The following is a 19,362-nucleotide window of genomic DNA, read 5'->3' on the forward strand; positions in this document are numbered from 1 at the left end:
CAATGGAGATTCTTATTAGACTAGGACTAAGCTTAATCTCTGTCCGAGGATCCGGCCCTTAGGGTCCATTAAAGTGTGTGGTTATGAAATGCTGAACAAATTAAACATTGTACTCATAATCATGTAATATGAAGGAGAATTTCCCATGAATTAACTGTCAATTCACAATTTTGCTCCCATAACAATCCTGTGTTAAAATATTATTTTTATCCTTCCACAAAGTCCACTGAATTCCCATGAACTCTGAGCAGTGATACATGTATTTATACCTCTTCCTTGGTTGTTCATTACACATTTACTAAGCCTTTATTTGGTATGTTTCAATGCTTAATAAAATTGGAGTGAAAAGTTCTCATTAGTTACATGCTGCAGAGACACCTTAGATGCACAAGGTGGCAGTACACATTAAATAATGGCGATATGTAGCCATACCCAGAGAGGAGGTAGGCAAGCTGCATGTGGCAGTATTTTGTAGTAATATAATACTCAGTTCTAGTAATACATCTGTTGTATCATCAGCACCTCTCCAACCATAAGACATGGTAATAGTTGAAATAATAAGAACTACTACTTCACTGATTATTTGAAATAAAAGCCAGGCCTGAGGTTGGATGAAAAATGAAATAGATGAAACCTTTCGCAGAACGTCTGAGAGCTTCTCAAGAGAAGTCCTCTGTTTTTAAATGACAGCTGCTCACAAAATGAATGAGGATATCTGTGTTTATGTGGGCTTGAACTGGGGAAAGCACACTGACAATCTCTCTCACCTTTCCACTTCACGTTCAACACAAAATGACAAATGTCCGCAACATATCGTAGACCTGCATGAGTGAGTTTCATTTTAGGCTGAACGAGAGAGTGGAGGCACTACATGTGGAGAGGGAGGCCTTCCATTAGAAGCAACTCCCTTCTATTTCATGTCTGATGGCCATTGGCCAACCTTCTCATACACCAGGCTTAATATGATGATACCTATGATGATATTGTTGGTGATAAGGGTCTGAAGGATCCAATCTGACAGACATGACTGATCATGGCCTTTTGTGCAAGGCCCCTGTAGCCACCCTGTATCCACTCATGACTGGCCTTATCAAGTCAAGAGCAGGCTTCTCATCCTCGCATGCCCGTCGCATGTCCTCAGTCACGGACGAGACCCATGTAGTTGACATGGGGTATATCCCAAATGGCACCCTATTCCCTATATAGAGTACTACTTTTGACCAGGACCCATAGGGCTCTGTTTAGACGAAGTGCACTATATAGGGAATAGGATGTCAGTTGGAACGCAGCCCATGGACCCATTGACATGACGAGGCTCAATCACAGATGCTCTCTGAATAACACCTTGTTTTGAATAGGTGAGGAAGTGGACCTGCTCGAAATGAATGGGGATTGATGAGGCCAAAGGATGAGTAGCTCTGGGTGGGAAATTACATTTTCGCTGGGCTCCTAGGGAACTGTGGGTCGAAATAGAGTGATAAAATGACCTGCTGTGCCAGTACTGCGTGTTCTTGTCCTCCATCCAGACCTAAATGTAAAGGGGGTTGGAGGAATTGATAGAATGATGAGGTTCTGAGACTGTCAGAAATGAAGCTAGAGGGGACCGAGGTGTGAGATTGAGACAGGAGGAGTTGAAAAGGAACAGGATGCCGTCAAAGGGAAAACACAAATCTATTATTATAGAATTTGTTCTGAGAGGCACATTCATAATTTCAAGAGAGAAGTCATTTGTGTTGCCTTTTTGTGTTTTTTCCCCCATAAAGACTGAGAATTCTTTATGCAAACCTTTGGCACAATAGCTTTATCAAAATATTATATTTACCTCTCAATTAAGTGTAAACATGATGCCAGGTTGCTATCTGGCATAGCAACCTTTTCTAGACTGATTTTCTTCTCGAGATGGATTGAAATGGAGGGAATTTAGTGCCTATTCTTCAAGAAAGGCGTTTGAAAATATGTTTTCAACATGCCAGCTGTGACTTCATGACACTTCATTACAGCTTTCCATTGGAAGAACTTATGTTTTGTTTGATTCCTTGTGAGTTAATGAACACAACAAGTAGGTAGCCTTGTTTTTTGCAATGTGGAGAAGTTATGTGATAACAGTTCCTGTTTTAATTTGAAATGGTCACAACAGTATATATGGGTGGTATAATTGTATACAGTATTAGCAAATCCATAAGCGTTGCATGATTTTGGACCTTTCAAATCATTACTGAGTTGAGACTTTTAGTGTTTGACTGAAGGTTGAGAAAGTAAGCAGTGACTTTGGCATCATCACAACAACAGAACATGGGGATGGTGGTGTGGGAAACCAGCCCTCTTGCCTTGCCCGATCCTCCTGCCAAGTTTTAAGCCACAAGCACCCTTGTGGGTAGCAGCATGGATCAGTGAGACTCTGGTACACAGATCCAAGCTTGTACATAATGTTATGAAAACCATCCCACTGGGAACAGATGTCAGTTCAACGTCTAGTTTTGATTTACATTTGTGTGGTCAACTAATATGAATTCAACAAATCATTTCACCATGTCATTGGATTTAGGTTAAAAGTTGGGATTAAAAAAAGACGAAATGCCCTTACGTTGATGAATTGTTGGTAATCCAATTAGTTTCCCACGTTGATTCAACGTTATCACAAAGGTATTTTGGGTTGAAATGATGTGGAAATCACACTGCCCAGTGGGATATGTTTCTTAGAGCTTGGTCAGAGCGTGGTTGTCCTATGGTTATTTTGCATACAACCATCCCCCAACTTTCTGGGAATGGTGCAGGATAGTTGCTTGGCTTTGGAACATTCTCAGCACGTTTAAGGAACTTGCCAAAAAAACTTTATTTTTTTGGTATTTCATTACTCTAACAGACTGTTTCCTAAACTCAAACAGGGTTACATTTAATTTACATTTATTTTGGTAATGTTCTAGGAACCTTCTCCAACTGGTTTGACATTGCAAATGTTCTCAAATAGTTAACTAATAGATCACTGTGTGTGTTTTATTTTATATATATAACTTCAAAATATATGTTTCATAATTTATTTCCCTGAGCCTCCTTGGGCCACTGAAATGCTCAGCCTGATCGTGTGGGCATTAGGAAACAAAATTGAATATGAAATTAGATATTTACATAGACAGCCTGATTGGCTGATCGTAAACAAGGTTATAATGATGGCATGTAATTATATTTTCAAGTTCTTGTTTTACAGCTGAAGCTCTTGAAGGTACAGTATACAGTGCATTCGGGAAGTATTCAGACGCCTTGACTTTTTCAAAATGTTGTTACATTACAGCCTTATTCTAAAATTGATGAAATCGTTTTTTTCTTCATCAATCTACACACAATGCCCCATAATGACAAAGCAAAAACAGTTGATATAAGTTTGGTAATTTATTACAAAGAAAAACTTAAATATCACATTTACGTAAGTATTCAGACCCCTTTACTCAGTACTTTGTTGAAGCACCTTTGGCAGCGATTATAGCCTCGAGTCTTCTTGGGTATGACGCTACAACTTGGCACACCTGTATTTGGTGAGTTTCTCCCATTCTTCTCTGCAGATCCTCTCAAGCTCTGTCAGGTTGTCCTCCTGGAAGATTCTCCCATCTCCACAGAGGAACTCTGGAGCTCTGTCAGAGTGACCATCGGGTTCTTGGTCACCTCCCTGACCATGAACCTTCTCCCCCGATGGCTCAGTTTGGCCGGGCAGCCAGCTCTAAGAAGAGTCTTGGTGGTTCCGAACTTCTTCCATTTACGAATGATGGAGGACACTGTGTTCTTGGGGACCTTCAATGCTGGCAAAAAAAATGTTGGTACCCTTCCCTAGATCTGTGAATCGACACAATCCTGTCTCAGAGCTCTACGGACAATACCTTCGACCTCATGGCTTGGTTTTTGCTCTGACATGCACTGTCAACTCTGGGACCTTATATAGACAGGTGTGTGCCTTTTCCAAGTTATGTCCAATCAATTGAATTTACCACAGGTGGACTCCAATCAAGTTGTAGAAACATCTCAAGGATGATCAATGCAAACAGCATGCACCTGAGCTCATAGCAAAGAGTCTGAATACTTATGTAAATATTATTATATTTCTGTTTTTATTTTTTATAAATTTTGCTTTATCATTATGGGGTATTGTGTGTAGATTGAGTGATTTTTATATCATTTTATCCATATTAGAATAAGGCTGTAACGTAACAACATATGGAAAAAGGGAAGGGGTTATGAATACTTTCCGAATGCACCGTATGTATAGCCAAGCCAACTGCTATAGTAACATGGCATGACAACTATCATACATAAGGAGTTAGCAAGACAGAATAAACAGATCAGGCTATAGCATTTCTACAACCTGCACCACCAGCTTGGTATGTACAGCAGCCACCACCAGGATCAGCCTAGGAGGGTTAGGGGGAACCAGTTCAGCTGCTTCTCTGCCAGTCGATGTTCACCTGTGTGTGTGTGTGTGTGTGTGTGTGTGTGTGTCTCATACTCTTCATCCTAGTCTTCACCAAGTAGCTCCTCATCAAAAGCATTTTCCTCCAAGAAGTTCATGACTTCATTATCCTCCTCATCCTGCAGGCCTTCCTCAGCGATGACTCCTTTAGCACATCAGAAAGGGGATCATGAATGAATGGAAGGGAATTGTGTAGTTACAAGTTATCAACCTGTTGGCAAGGTGACAAAGTTACATTTTATAATCCTAAGGTTGTCACTCACATTTGAGAAAACGTAACAATTTCATATCTGATAGTCCATAACTGAAATAATTTGACATTGTATGCCTGTAGCAAAGTCAAACCAGCTAGACCTCCAGCCTGAGCTTTCATAAGTCATATGATCTATCATAAGGGTTATACATTCATTCTTGCATTCAACAGCCAGAAGGCTAACTATTTTGGAAGAATCATATCACAGATAAACATACACCTAATGATATATCTAGCTAGGCAATAATAATAATAATAGCTTTCTTCTGGCTGGCAGGCAAGTAGCTACAAATCCAATCACAAGAAAGCACAAACATATAAAAGACAAGACACAAGATAAATCATGGTCCGTTTTGGGTGACTGACTGACTGACTGCAGCTTGAACAACAGTCAACAGGCTAGCTACCATAAGTTATCTCAGACTTTGGTAGCTAGCAGTATAGCTAACATTATCTGAGGAGACACTATAATGGCTTGGAGATGCGCAAAATAAAGATGTTTTATTGTCACATAATGACATTGCTAAAGTAGACAAGTAATTAGCAGGAAAGAACTTTGCCATCATTATCATGTCGTCAAATTTAGTTCAGAGAGATGGCAATTGCCATCGCGAGAAAAGTTAGTCTAAAATAGCTAGCTAGCTATGCTAAAGTTGTATTTTTGATTTTATTTAACCTAGGCCAGTCAGTTAAGAACAAATTCGTATTTACAATGACGGCCTACCAAAAGGCACAAGGCCTCCTGCGGGGAAAGGTGCTGGGATAAAAAATTACAATTAAAATATAGGACAAAACACACATTGCAATTTTTGTTTATTTAACTAGGCAAGTCATTTGAGAACAAATTATTTACAATAACGGCCTAGGAACAATGGGTTAACTGCCTTATTCAGCAGCAGAACGACAGATTTTTACCTTGTCAGCTGGGGATTCAATCTAACAACCTTTCGGTTACTGGCCCAATGCTCTAATCACTAGGCTACCTGCATCCCCGGCTACATAAGAGAGACCTAAGACAACAACAAACTCAGCAAAAAAGAAACGTCCTCTCACTGTCAACTGCATTTATTTTCAGCAAACTTAACATGTGTAAGTATTTGTATGAACATAACAAGATTCAACAACTGAGACATAAACTGAACAAGTTCCACAGACATGTGACTAACAGAAATTGAATAATGTGTCCCTGAACAAAGGGGGGGGGTCAAAATCAAAAGTAACAGTCAGTATCTGGTGTGGCCACCAGCTGCATTAAGTACTGCAGTGCATCTCCTCCTCCTGGACTGCACCAGATTTGCCAGTTCTTGCTGTGAGATGTATCGCCACTCTTCCACCCAGGCACCTGCAAGTTCCCGGACATTTCTCGGGGGAATGGCCCTAGCCCTCACCCTTCAATCCAACAGGTCCCAGACGTGCTCAATGGGATTGAGATCCGGGCTCTTTGCTGGGCATGGCAGAACACTGACATTCCTGTCTTGCAGGAAATCACGCACAGAACGAGCAGTATGTCTGGTGGCATTGTCATGCTGGAGGGTCATGTCAGGATGAGCCTGCAGGAAGGGTACCACATGAGGGAGGAGGATGTCTTCCCTGTAACGCACAGCGTTGAGATTGCCTGCAATGACAACAAGCTCAGTCCGATGATGCTGTGACCCACCACCCCAGACCATGACAGACCCTCCACCTCCAAATCGATCCCGCTCCAGAGTACAGGTAACGCTCATTCCTTTGACGATAAACGCAAATCCGACCATCACCCCTGGTGAGACAAAACCGCAACTCGTCAGTGAAGATTGTGCGTTCCTGGTGTAACTCGGGCAGTTGTTGATGCCATCCTGTACCTGTCCCGCAGGTGTGATGTTCGGATGTACCGATCCTGTGCAGGTGTTACACGTGGTCTGCCACTGCGAAGACGAACAGCTGTCCGTCCTGTCTCACTGTAGCGCTGTCTTAGGTGTCTCACAGTACGGACATTGCAATTTATTGCCCTGGCCACATCAGCAGTCCTCATGCCTCCTTGCAACATGCCAGCAGCACAAAACATGGTACAAACATTATTGGACGCAGACAACAGTACACAGGGCAAGAAGGTAGAGACAATAATACATCATGCGAAGCAGCCACAACGGTCAGTAAGAGTGTCCATGATTGAGTGTTTGAAATAAGAGATGGAGATAAATTAGCTAGCTAAATTCCGGTCCTGCCCCTCAATCTTAGCTAGCTAGCTAAAGTTTACTCCATCTAAGGTCAATCTGGCGACATCACAGTGATGACAAAAGGTTTTCCTACTAATGATTTGCCGCCTTAAGAAATGTCATTGTTTTCTCATCCTTTAGAAAAGTCACTATAATGCACATTAGACAAAATCTTCATCACCAAATGGTGGCTCAGAGAATGCCATTGAGTAGCTAGGAGAACATCCATTCTGTTATTGGTCCTCGAGAACGGTCAAAGTAATATTGTGACAAAGCATGCAACCCATGAATAGCATGTCCTTTACTTATAACAGAAAAATAACTGTCTAGACATTTACTTCATGAATGGATGCTGCTGCTGCTGCCGATTTCAAGATCTATGCGGTACTTGATGGAGCTGCTGGGAAATCCACATGTACCTAGCCTGATTTACAATGTAGTCTGATTCAAAGTGTGCTGTACAGGAGGTTCGACTGAACTTCTCTGACAGTTGATTATGAAAAATAATTCACAGCCAAATCAGATAAACTGATTGTTCGAATGGAATACAGTGCAAAGGCAGCCATATTGAACAATCTCTCTTGCTTTTGAGCTGGACCTGCACCAAAACAGAGGGAATATGTAAATAGACAATGAATGTTAAATTGGTCTATTATAATCAGATCGCCGGGTGACATTAAGCGGTGGGCCAAATCCCACACAAACAGGTGAAAATTCCAGGCGTTTCTTTTTCAAACAGCTCTTACACAAAAGGGCATTATCATCATTTTCACAATTTCAGTGTTACTTCGACCTCATAGTGTGGAAATATACAAAAATGACAGTAAAAACATGTTTTATTAACTGCAAACAATGTTCTTATGTGGGACTTTCAGTACTTCAGCATAACGTTTCCTCATGGTTTTATTTAAAGTCATGTTCTCAAATTGTTCCAAGATCATTAAGAAAAATGTCCATAAAAACCACAAGAAATCTTAAGTGACGTTCAGAGAACGTTCTAAGAATGATATTTAAAACCATATCCATTTTGTTCTCAGCATCAACAAAACTCTCTGTCCTCTATCTTGTTAAGTGTGTTCAGGTGTGTTGGCCACGCCCACTAGTGCTTATTTCCTTTGAAATGGGGTCTGTCTGAATAGACTAAAATGATCAGCTTTGTATTCGTGAGAAAACCTAGAATGCTATCTCCATCCTGGTGAAGCAGTGGACTAATTCCATGACTAGTGAACAAAGATTATAGGTTCAAATCTCACTGATACTGTGTCACAATAAAAAAGAAATGTGTTTGCATGATTTATGCCTAAGGAAATGAATTTCCATGTGTGCTTGGGGGTCAAAAAAGTTAACCCATAAAGCTATTAAAAGTCTTATTGAAACATTCAGTGAACGCCTTAAGGAAGTTATCCAAATAACCTATAATCTCTGCTCTCAAAGCGTTAATAAAACCTCCCAGGATAACTTTCAAGGAACCAGAGTAAAATGCTATCAGAAACCTAAAAATAAAAGAGCTGCATTTCTGTGATTGAAAAGGATTCAGAACTCCAGTGGAACATCCTCATATTTTTTATTGTAATCTGAATTAAATGCGAGACATTGTCATAAAAACTTTAAAACAATTCATAGCATAAATCCTTACACATGAGGATTGAGACAGTCATATTACAATGTTGATTCAAATTCATTTCTAAGCAAACATAAAATAGAGTATGATATTGGTATCTTCTCTCATCTACTCAAAAAGTGAATTTGAACTTGGAGGGTATTATTTAGTTTCATGCTGACTAAAATAGTATCAGATAAATAGCCTTACCTTATTTCCTGAAAGAGAATTTCTCTCTTGCTCTATGCATCTCTTCATCGGGGTTGGGAGTTCTAAGTTACAGTATATTCATTCCAGTTCTGTGGTTCTATCCACCTATTTACCATGGTGATGGTGGTGTCTTTTGTTTTTTCTGACCCCTATGTCGCTCACCGTGAGAGCTTAAGGGCTCGATTCAATCTGTACCGCTTCATTTACCGTGATTCAAGACTGTATGCATGGTGGATTGACTAGAAATACATGAGATAATTGATTTAGGGTAGAACGCAGATCTTCCCTGACAGTGCATTTCCACATAAGACGATGGGGGCGATGAAACAACTGAGGCCATTCATTTTCAATGGAGGGAAGCGAAGTGGGCGGGGGGACTGTTGGGTGATGCAAGCATAGGCGAGAGAGCGTGAACAAGGCGGGACCATATTTGGAGAAAGCTGAACTTTATGCAAATACTCTGCGCTATAGCGACACTATTGACCAATTGAAGCTCACTAGTGATGCGCAGGTTGACTCATAACCCACAGTCCCGCGGTTATATCTGCGGGGCGGACGTGTTTAGGGTCATTAAATAGTGGGTGGCAGATGGGTTGAATAAAGAGAAACAATACCTTTAAAAAATCCATAAATGTATCATTATTGTGCAATTTATATAGGCTACATTGTCGTTATTTCAGGTTATCTGGTATTACTGCATAAGCCTAAACTTTACAGCTCTCTGGTCTTGGCCATTGTGGAGAGGTTGGAGTCTGTTTGATTGAGTGTGTGTGGACAGGTGTCTTTTATACAGGTAACGAGTTCAAACAGGTGCAGTTAATACAGGTAATGAGTGGAGAACAGGAGGGCTTCTTAAAGAAAAACTAACAGGTCTGTGAGAGACGGAATTCTTACTGGTTGGTAGGTGATCAAATACTTATGTCATGCAATAAAATGCAAATGAATTACTTAAAAATCATACAATGTGATTTTCTGGATTTTTGTTTTAGATTCCGTCTCTCACAGTTGAAGTGTACCTATGATAAAAATTACAGACCTCTACATGCTTTGTAAGTAGGAAAACCTGCAAAATCGGCAGTGTATCAAATACTTGTTCTCCCCACTGTAGTTGGGCGGTTGCGGATGGGTCATTAGGAATTGCTGGCAGGCGCAGGTGACCCGCACTCCACTAAAGCTTACTATAGCTTGCAGCATCTACTGTATTGGCTGTTGATACCTAGCACTACCTAGCCTGCTTGCTAGCACCCACATGAGGGTGAAATTAGCGTGGCTTTCCAAATGATCGTGTTATGTGGAAATGCACTGTGACAGTGCCTCTTCACTGAAGATAATGTGGCTGGTGAAACTACAGAAAGCCATAATATTTAGATATTTTAATTGGGAGCGGTCGAAACGTAAACAATTGTTTCCCGGAGGAAAATGGGAGTCATGCTTATTCAATTTCAGTTAGAGTTTAGTATTTTTTTATTTAGTCCACGGGAGGGTCATGTCATTTCTAATAAATTAAATGTCATATTGCTCAGTGTTTGAGAGTTAGTTGCTTATTATATCTTGATGTGTGCTCGATGCTGCTCCTCATTCCTGATTCTCTACTGGGTGCGCAATATCAAGTGGTCTCAATCAAATAGCATGCTCAGAGAAGAGAAGCACAGGGCAAAGTTATATTTCTAATAAATTGTACTTCCTTCCCGAGATTGGGATGGTGTATTTAAAACTAGGCTACAGAGAATTACACACTGCAATGGATAGGCTATCCCAAACATGGCCTGCCCTACTCTTGCTGATGTAAACCCTTTTGTGCTACCTAACTAATGGCTGTTCGGTGTACGGTGGCACTTCAGGAGGCGAATCAAAGGCTTCTTCCAAAAATATGTTTTTATCTGTAAAAAAATAAATATATATACCTGTGCGAACAGACTAGGCCTACTGATGTCCTGTTCAGTTTGAGAGAGAGAGTGCGAGATGAGAAGGAGGACCGGAGGTAAGCTTGACAAAGCGAAAACAGATTTTTTTGACATTTTCGCAAATTTATAAAAAAATAAACAGGATTGTATCGAGGCACAGATCTGGGGAAAGTTACCAAAAAATGTTGGCAGCATTGAAGGTCCCCAATAGCACAGTGTCCTCCATCATTCTTAAATGGAAGACGTTTGGAACCACCAAGACTCTTCCTAGATCTGGCTGCCCGGCCAAACTGAGCAATCGGGGGAGAAGGGCCTTGGTCAGGGAGGTGAACAGGAACCCGGTGGTCACTCTGACAGAGCTCCAGAGTTCCTCTGTGGAGATGGGAGAATCTTCCAGAAGGACAACCATCTCTGCAGCACTCCATCAATAAGGCCTTTATGGTAGAGTGGCCAGACGGAAGCCACTCCTCAGTATAAGGCACATGACAGTCTGCAAGCAGTTAGCCAAAAGACACCTAAAGGACTCTCAGACCAGAAACAAGATTCTCAAGTCTGATGAAACCAAGATTGAACTCTTTCGTCTGAAAGTCAAGCGTCATGCCTGGAGGAAACCAGGCACCATCCCTACTGTGAAACATGGTGGTGGCAGCATCATACCGTGGGGAGGTTTTTCAGCGGCCTGGGACTGGAAGACTAGTCTGTATCGAGGGAAAGATGAACGGAGAAAAGTACAGAGAGATCCTTGATGAAAACCTGCTCCAGAGCACTCAGGACCTCAGATTGTGGCGAAGGTTCACCATCCAACAGGACAACAACCTTAAGCACACATCCAAGTCAACGCAGGAGTGGCTTTGGGACAAGTCTCTAAATGTCCTTGAGTGGCCCAGCCGGAGCCTGGACTTGAACCCAATCGAACATCTCTGGAGAGATCTGAAAATAGCTGTGCAGCAACACTTCCCATCCAACCTGACAGAGCTTGAGGGGTATCTGCAGAGAAGAATGAGAGAAACTCCCCAAATACAGGTGTGCCAAGCTTGTAGTTGGTGTGCCAAGCTTGTAGAAGGTTGGCACACCTGTATAATACGTTATCAAGAAGACTCGAGGCTGAAATCGCTGCCATGTGTTTCAACAAAGTACTGAGTAAAGGGTCTGAATTGTTATGTAAATGTGATTTCTGAGTCAGTATATGTTAGAATCACATTTGGCAGCGATTACAGAAGTAAAGTCTTCCTGGGTAAGTCTAAGAGCTTTGCACACTCATACATACAATACTTTTTTTTCTTCAAGTTCTGTCAAGTTGGTTGTTGATCATTGCTAGACAGCCATTTAAGTCTTGCCATAGATTTTCAAGCCGATTTAAATCAAAACTGTAACTAGGCCACTCAGGAACATTCAATGTCGTCTTGGTAAGCAACTCCAGCACAGGAGCTTGGTGGCACATTAATTGGGGAGAATGGGCTCATGTACATCAAACGTGGTTTCCAGGTGCTTGATGCCATTCCATATGCCTCATTCTGGACATTATTATGAGCCATTCTCCCCTCAGCAGCCTCCTGTGTTCTCCAGTGTATATTTGGCCTTGTGTTTTAGGTTATTGTCCTGCTGAAAGGTGAATTTGTCTCCCTGTGTCTGTTGGAAAGCAGACTTAACCAGGTTTTCCTCTAGGATTTTGCTCGTGCTTTAGCTCTGTTTCGTTTATTTTTATCCCCAAAAACTCCCTACACCATGCCAACGACAAGCTTACCGATAACATGATGCAGCCACCACCATGCTTGAAAATATGAAGAGGGTACCTAGTGATGTGTTGAATTTGCCCCAACCATAACGCGTTGTATTCAGGACATAAAGTACATTTCTTTGCACATTTGTTTTGCAATATTACTTCAGTGCATCTTTTAGAATATTTTTATTATATACAGGCTTCCTTCTTTTCACTCTGTCATGTAGGTTAGTGTTGTGGAGTAACTATAATGTAGTTCGCCTTTCACATCCATTAAACTCTGTAACTGTTTTAAAGTCACTACAGGCCTCATGGGGAAATCCCTGAGCATTTTCCTTTCTTCCCAGCAACAGAGTTTGTAATGACGCCTGTATCTTTGTAGTGACTGGGTGTATTTTTTGTGGTAGGTTCCTTGTTCCTTGTCAATCATTGGCTTATTGGTGAAATCAGCAATCAGACAATATCTTCTTTAAGTAAATCAATCAAACCTTTATTAATGCAATTGCAGACAGAAGTTGACAACGGAAACACAGCACGTATGTTTCAGAGTAAGTTCTGCAAAATAAAAAAGGTCAAAGTTGCTTTAATATACTTGCAGTCAACCCCTAGTGATGTAACTGCCTACGTCAACCCGTTCTACTCATGAGACCAAGCCCATGCATATACAGTTATACGAACTTGCAGGAGAAAACAATAGTTGAGTGTTTTCTAAGGGCTCAGCAGTAATTTTCCATTCACGTGTGGCTTACAGTGGTATGTCTGACTTGTCTCTTATCTATTTACTCCCCTGCAGGGGTCTGTGTCTATGTATCTCTTTTAGCCTTGAGGCGGTTTCTCACAGACCCCCTGTTTTGACTGCAAGGGCTCACACATCTGCTCAGACTGTTTCTTATTAGAGGCAGAGACTATAAAATAACTGTGGAACAGTATTAAACCTTATAATGCATATATTGCTAGTCTGTGGTCCAGGACCCTATAAATGTAGGGGGGAGGGTCTTATAGCTCTTCCTCGTCTATTAATACAACATATAATCACCCCAAGGTGACCCCCATCATTCCCCCCCTTTGAGACTAATTAGTCTCACAGTTTCAATCATAATATTCTCTGAATTCAAACAGATTTGGCAAATCCCCCGGATCCATTTGATCCCAGGGATGGCCTGCTAAAGGGAGAAACAACTCCTGAGGTTCCTGGAATGCTGGTGGGGTGGGATGAGTCTGTCTATAATCCCATTCCTCCTGACTCCTGGGAAGAACCTCATGAGTTGGATAGACAATGGGATTAAGAGAAACCAGAAATGCACCAGTCTCACCTTCAGCACGATTTGTATCAGCTTCCACCAACACCCTCACTCCAGCATGTTCAAGAGTAGTTACATTCATTTTCTTACAAATATAAACAGTAGCCAAAATCACCAAACCTCCTACAAGTATAGGAGGAATCAATGAAAACAAAGTTAACATAACTTTCCTCATTACATTTCCAAATTTACCATTAACCTCTCTTGGGTAGGGGGCAGTATTTTCACGTCCGGATTAAAAGCGTGCCCAAAGTAAACTGCCTGTTACTCAGGCCCAGAAGCTAGGATATGCATATATGTATATGTAGATTTGGATAGAAAACACTCTAAAGTTTCTAAAACTGTTAAAATTATGTCTGTGAGTATAACAGAACTGATATGGCAGGCGAAACCCCGAGGACAAACCATTCCCCCAAAAAGAAATTTCAGCCTACCACTGTTTTCAATTGCTGTCACTTTTATTATAAGGCCGAAATCCTCCCAGATTGCAGTTCCTAGGGCTTCCACTAGATGTCAACAGTCTCTAGAAAGAGTTTCATGCTGGGTTTTGGAAAAATTAGCCAGAAATTGTAGTTTTTCTAGGTGGCTCCCATTTTGGCTGTAGTGTTTCCAAGCGCGTGGAAGAGAGCGCGTTCTTTGGTATTTTTCTCCGGTAAAGACAATAACGATTCTCCGTCTTAAATGTTATTGTTTATTTACGTATTAGGGTACCTAAGGTTTGATTATAAATGTTGTTTGACTTGTTTGGAAAAGTTTATTAGTAACGTTTGGGATTCATTTTGTATGCATTTTGATGGAGGGAAACTGGGTGGATTATTGACTGAAGCGTGCCAGCTAAACTGAGTTTTTATGGATATAAAGAAGGACATTATCGAACAAAAGGACCATTTGTGATGTATCTGCGACCTTTTGGAGTCCCAACAGAACAAGATCATCAAAGGTAAGGCATTTATTATATTGCTATTTCTGACTTTCGTGGCACACCTGCCTGGTTGAAATATGTTTTTCATGCTTTTGTATGCGGAGCGCTGTCCTCAGATAATCGCATGGTGTCCTTTCGCCGTAAAGCCTTTTTGAAATCTGACACAGAGGCTGGATTAACAAGAAGTTAAGCTTTATTTTGATGCATTACACTTGTGATTTTATGAAAGTTAAATATTTATAATTCTGTAGTTTGAATTTCACGCTATGCAATTTCACTGGATGTTGGCCAGGTGGGACGCTACCGTCCATAAGAAGTTAAACCAGTCACCAATTTTGTCAAAGACAGATTTTCAGATTTTGAGAGAGTTTTACAAAGATCAGCAATCTTATCAATTATCGCAGTCATATTCTCAGAAGAGTCAGGGAGGAGCATAACACAATTGTCAGGATCAACAATACCTAGTACATTACAGTGTCCTCCTTCCTTCTCCAAAAGATAATCTAAAGCCAACTCATGGCGGCCGACGACTGCTTTCAGATTTTGGACATCTAGTGAGAGTTGTCTTAATCCTCAGATCGTTAAATTCATATGGGCCTGTAAAGAGTAGGTTAAATTGTTTACTCACTTTCCCAGGACAGCCACACCACAGGAGGGTATGACTGACAAACCAAAAATCTCACCCGGGTGTAGGACATGACCATAGACTTCCTGATTGTCTGGGATGAGTCATTTTGCGCTCTTCAGTTCCCCAGAGTTGGTTTGACCTGTCTCATTGAAAAGGTCGGTGACCGGAATTCTTAACATGTACATTTTTGTTCTCCCCAAATAACAACACCCCCCCCCCCCCTTCCCCCCAGGAGGTAAAGTGACATACCCCTTGTCACTGCATACCCACATCCATCCAAAAGGTGCTCCCATGCCTTCCTCTACCCTGGAGATGTTTACTTCTGTCACCTGTTGCTGTAAGTCTAACACACTAAAATCCCCTTTACCATAGGAGAAACTATCACTATACTCTTCTCTCAGTTGACCCATATATACACGGCAAGCTCTAGTATCTCCTATATTTTCCTTCCCATCATTACAAAAACACATGGCAGGGGTTGATTTCGGGCTTAGGGAGGTCAGTAGGGGATTTATGCTCAAGCTTACATTTCCTAAGAATTCTATCCATGGGTTCCTGCTGGGATAATTACACCATACAGAATGGATAGGTATTACCGTGAAGACTGACTCACCTCTCCTAGGCCATAGAGGGATCTGCCTGCTTCCTTCTACCACATTAGGTAAGTTTTCTCCCTTCTTGTGACCACCCCAACATACATGTGTCCCATGATCCCCGGCTAACCTCTTCAGTTCTTCTCCCAAAAAACTGTCCTGTGGTCTCCCTTCGCCTAGTAGGTTGTTTCTCATTACCTCTCTGCATAAAGTATAAAAACCCAATCTTCTCATAGGCTCAACCTGACTCCCGAACAGCTCAGTGGTTGATGTAGGCTTTCTAAATAGTAAAATCTGGGTTCCTGGCCTCTTAGTCTGATTTCCAATTTTTCTCACCATTTGTATCCATTTGTTGTTTTCCTCAGATCCCCCAAGGGGTCCTGTGACTGCGCCAACAAGGAGACCCATGGAAAGAATGATGGGGAAAACAAACAACCAGACCCGGTGTAGTCTCTGTGTCCTAGTTACCTGGGTGTGAGTGTGAAATGATGTCTCCTTCTTCTGCTCGTTGGCTACATCCTTCTTCTTCATATTTCTTTCCGGCCTTTTGGTCCCTCTGCTTCTGTCCTTTGGCTCGGACATTCTTCTCCCTTCAGATGTTCTCGGGGCCCTGCTCTCCCTCCCTCCAGTCGCTCATCCATGGCTTCCACTCTGGGAGGTGCTTGCAGTGAGAGAGATGATGCCAGCCGGACCTCTCCGCCACTCACAGGGCTGTTGGTGTTACCATGGTTACCTGGAACGGACCCATCTACCGTGGTTGGTTCCATTTTCGCTTGTAGACTCTGAGTTTCACCCAGTCTCCAACGTTTATGGGAAGCTCATTAGGGTCTTCACCTGGGGAAACCTCGTTTGCTTTCCTGTGGGCAGAGTGGAGACCTGACAATAGAGGTTAGTTCTTTCATGTACTCAATGTCATCACACTGTGCCTCAGTTATGTCTATCTGTCAGTCAGTCATAGGTCGAACACCTGGTGTGTTCATGGGTCGTCCTGTTAACATCTAGTAAGGTGTACACCCAATACCTTTAAGGCTGCTGTGCATTTTCATGAAGACAAGGGGCAAGCATTCCACCCGGCTAATTTTTGTGGAATGGCAGGCTTTTGCAAGCCCCCCTTTGATCGTTTGATTAGCCCTCTCTGTAATCCCGTTACTCCACAGGTGATAGATGGACAGAAACCTCTGGTCAACACCCACCATTTTGGCCACTTGGGCAACCACATCTCCTATGAGATGGGTACCATTGTCTGCAGACAAAACCTCAGGCACACCGAACCTGGGTATATTTTCCCTGACTAGCAATTTTGCAACTGTTCGCGCATCGCAGTTGGTGGTGGGAAATGCTTCCACCCACCTGGTGAACCTGTCAATTATCACCAGGCAGCATCTCTTTCTTTCTTTTCGCTCTACCATGTCTATGAAATCCATAGCAAGGTAGACAAAAGGTCCTTTTGGAGTGAGGAACTTCCCTGGTTGCAGTGGAGTTCCCTTGTCTATGTTATATAACAAACATGTCGCACAACGGTAAATTGACTTTTTTCCCTGCTGCGTCAAATTCGGGCAAAACCATTGGGCCGAAATCTTCTCTACCATATCCCCCTTGACGAATGACTCACTCCATGAGCCAATCAGCAAACAGTAGAGATCATGGTTGATGGTAAACAGGGCATGCCAGACAAAAGATATAGCCATAAGCCAGACCTAGGACAGAGAGCACACCCTCTCTCCCTCCACACTTGGTGATTGAGAATATCAGCCTGCTGCTGTTTCTCAAGATCAGTAGTTTCAGATGACACAAACGACTAAAAATAGAATGCATGTGTGTGACAAGGGAAGCAGCCAATTTGGCCGCCTCATCAGCTATGCTGTTACCAATACTATTATAATCACTTCTACCCGTGTGTGCCTTAACAATAGCCAATTTGTTAGGTTTTCGCATAGTTTCAATCAACTGTTCAACATAAGGTATGTTTTTAATAGGTGTGCCTGTGGTATTAGTAAACCCTCTTACTCTCCAAACCCCACACCACGACAAACAAACTCCAATAGCATATGCTGAGTCTGAGTAGACAGTAAGGGCCTTCCCTTCCCCCAATTGACAAGCTGTTTTCAGAGCTAATAATTCTGCCTGTTGCGCTGATAAATGTTCTGGTAGGGGCTGTATAACCTCAATATCACCTTCCACATCTACTACAGCAAATCCTACATGTTTTTTGTTGTTGTTTTTTTTTACCTGTACTTTGATCTATATAAGCAGAACCATCAACGAACAGCACCTTGTCAGAGTCAAACAGAGGTTCATCAAACAAGTCTTTGTCCAGTACACATTCCTGGGCTGTCCCGATGCCCCTGTTATTGTTACTGATGATTTGCTCAGGGAAGCCCCAACAACTTGTCCAGGTTTGCCTAAACAGGAACAGTGAGCTCCAGTGTTTATTAGAAATGGTAAGTCATGTCCATTAACATTAAGAGTAACCATTGGCAAACTTCTTTTGCATATATTCAACAGGCGTGACAGGCTTCATTGCTCTTATCTCCTCATTCTCGTTTGACTGTGCCATGGTGCTCTGGCTTTTTATTTAGATAGTCTGCGTGTAATGTGTTTTCTAATTTCTATAGGCTTATCCTAAAGTGGGTGTAATATGTATGAATATGCCTATATAAATTCTTCTCTATCTCCTTTCCGTGTGTTAAACAACAGTGGGTGATACTGTAATTCTAATTCTACTCTCACTTAATCCAGGCTATAGTAAATGGCTCTACTAAATGTAAATATATTTAACACATGGGCCTCACAGAGACCACCGCATGTGTCACGAATCCCACTGAAGGCGGCTCCCCTGCCTGCTCGGGCGGTGCTCGGTGGTCGTCGTCGCCGACCTACTAGCCGCCACTGATCCCTTTTTCCTTTTCTGTTGGTATGTCTTATTGGTTGCACCTGTTCTTTTTGTGTGTCTTGATTTTTGGTTATTTAAGCTTGTTTAGCCCGCCCAGGTTTGTGCGGGATTATTTTATTGTCAGTTTGCTATTTGGATGTGCTGGCGATCCTATTGGATTTATTTTCTTTCCGGACTGTGTGCCCGTTGGTTATTGGGTTGGTCGTTTTGTTTCACACGCCTGTTGTGTTGGCGTGGACCGTGTTACTGGAGAAAATAAATCTCATTTTGTTACCTACCTCTGCTCTCTCTGCGCCTGACTCCTACCACCACTCCTAGCACTCGTGACAGAATCTCGCACCCCGCTATGGAGTCAGCAGGAGCAGCCGCACCTCCTCTCCCATCGATGGAGGAAAGGGTCCTCCATCATACCAGCCTTCTCCACCGGATCGGTGGAGCTATGGATCAGATGATGGAGAGGATGGACCGATGGGAGAGGAGTGGCCTCCCTACCTCGTCCTCAGCTCCTCTTCCCCCTCCACCTACTACCCCTCCTCCGGCGTCCGGACTGGGGCCCTGCGCTTGGCTCTCCCCAGGGAGTACGATGGAGCGGCTACTGGGTGCCAGGGGTTCCTGCTGCAGCTGGAGTTGTACCTGGCTGCCGTCTGTCCAACTCCCTCGGGAGAGGAGAGTGTGAGCGTCCTTGTT

This window comes from Salmo trutta, chromosome 1 (assembly GCF_901001165.1).
Source record: "Salmo trutta chromosome 1, fSalTru1.1, whole genome shotgun sequence".
In the NCBI taxonomy this organism is placed as follows: Eukaryota; Metazoa; Chordata; class Actinopteri; order Salmoniformes; family Salmonidae; genus Salmo; species Salmo trutta.